This window comes from Pteropus alecto, unplaced genomic scaffold, assembly GCF_000325575.1.
Source record: "Pteropus alecto unplaced genomic scaffold, ASM32557v1 scaffold65, whole genome shotgun sequence".
Lineage (NCBI taxonomy): Eukaryota > Metazoa > Chordata > Mammalia > Chiroptera > Pteropodidae > Pteropus > Pteropus alecto.
The window spans coordinates 4,226,724-4,228,955 of record NW_006439191.1 but is presented as its reverse complement, the minus strand read 5'-3'; the positions used below and the strand labels follow the sequence as shown (position 1 = coordinate 4,228,955).

Here is a 2,232-nt window from a genome sequence, read left to right as displayed (position 1 = left end):
CTTTATAGAATGTAAGAATCATGTATAAGTTAAAAGACTTCAATCCATTTAATATCATAAATAACTAGGTAAATTACTATTTTGGGCACTGACAGGAAATGCCCTAAGGCCACATCTTAAGGACCTTTGACGTTCATTTATGGCAGAAGGTTTTAGCTTAGCAAAGGATGTAGTTTGGGATAAACCACTACAGTATGAGAAATGGCTGTGCTCTGTAATATCAGAACCTGAATGCAAAGAGCATTTCAGGAACCAGAGGTTTGTCTTCTATTTGGAATGTTGCTAAAGAAGCCAAGGAAAATGAAAATTGAAAAATATCAATTTGATTAAATAACCTGAGTATGGTCATTTTCAGTGAAATGGTGGAGCGAAAAGCAAAAAAAAGAAAAAAAGAAAAAGGAGTAATTTCTAAATGGAGTTGGGAGGGCAAGGAAAATAAAATGTTAGTTATTCACTTTAAAGATATTGAAGAGAAATTAAAATTGTAAGCAAAAGATATCTTTGAAAACCTAACCTAGTTTACGGCCATGCCACCCTGAACGTGCCTCATCTTGTCTGATCTCAGAAGCTAAGCAGGGTTGAGCCTGGTTAGTACTTGGATGGGAGACCACCTAGGAATACTAGGTGCTATAGGTGTTAAAAAAAAAAAGGAAAGAAAGAAAGAAAGAAAGAAAGAAAGAAAGAAAGAAAGAAAGAAAGAAAGAAAGAAAGAAAGAAAGAAAGAGAGAGAAAGAAAACAAACCTAACCTGGACTACAATGCTTCTATTTTTTCAAGTGTTTTCCCTATTTCAAAATGATGTCTTTTGCCTGAAATTCTCATGCATATCAATAATGTAATTTGTTAACATAAGAAAATTATTATTATGTCCTAAGTGTAATAGTTACAGATATAGCTGAGAGAAGATAGCAAATGTCTATTATAGTATCTTAAAATTTACTTTAAAAATTGGAGTTTTGTTTTATATAGCTAAAATGTTTTATGAAATACTCATTGATTTTGTTTTCTACCAACCATCTTATTAAAAGAAAAAAAGAAGAACAAATTATTGTATTCTAAAAGTAAGCCAAACAAATATGAACCAGAGTGATGAAAGGTAGGTCAATATAATACAAGGAAATAGCAAAGACTAGAAAAAGACAGCCAAAATATTTTTTAACAAATATCCTGTCAACCTTTTCTTTAAAATGCAACTCTGCAGCAACTTTGACATCAAGAAAGTTAATATGAGGATATTCAAAATGAAAATTTAGTCTGCTAAATACAGGTTAAAACGGAAATAAAACATACTCAGATGTATATTTTTAAACATAGCCATTTGAAATACATATTCATCAGACTAATTCATCTAACTCCAATCACATCTTGTTTCAGGTTTAGAAGCACTGGCAATTTTTGCCTTTATTCTAAGGAAAAAACAATCATACGGGAAAGCCTTGTCATTCTCCCAGTAATGAGTTTAATGCGACATTTGGGTACGTGCTTTGCTGTGACTAGAATAGTAATGTTGATTTTACGTTTTAAACGATGCTCCAAAACACATGCAGTGAGAACAGTTTCTTACCGGGATGTATTTTTCCGCCCATTTCAATCTGAATGTGAGTTAAATTCTAAATTACAGTAATTGTGAACTGTTTTCATATTTCTATGAAGTTTCAAATTGTGGGCTAAGTCTTATTCTGGAAGCAGAATCTCATCAATAGAAAATGATTTTCAAAACTGCTATTATCGATTTTTAGTAAAGATATTTTCTTTGAATGCAGGGCAAATTCCACTGATTCTGCATTAAATCAGAAGTATTAAAATGATCGCTATTGCTATACTCCAATCACAGTGAGGAAAAGAAGAATTTCTGTTTCTTCCACCTTTTAAAGCTGCTATTATATCTAATTTTAGAATTGAAACTTGTATGGATTGTGCTTAAGGGCCGTTTGAAGAAAAGAAAAGAGATGACTATTCTAATGCAATTTATTTCTAATCAGTATTATTTCTCTGTATTTTACGTCTTATATTTCTTTCTTAAAACTACAACTTCATAAAAAACATGACACTCAGTATTGTCAAAACAAAAACTGCATCAGACAGAGTTGAACAGGTAAAGAAGATTTTATTGAGGCTCCTGCAACAGAGAAGAGAGAATGCAACACAGTCTGAAGCCAACTTCTTAAAAAATGGGGGGCAGGAGAAGTTTTCAAAACAGAGTTAGGGGAGTCAGGTCATCTGGGATTGCTAA

At 32.1% G+C, this 2,232-nt stretch overlaps 1 pseudogene; it reads left to right on the top strand.

The window, feature by feature from the left end:
• Nucleotides 1-517: 517 nt before the first annotated feature.
• LOC112483312 lies at nucleotides 518-636 on the top strand (annotated as a pseudogene).
• Nucleotides 637-2,232: the final 1,596 nt, after the last annotated feature.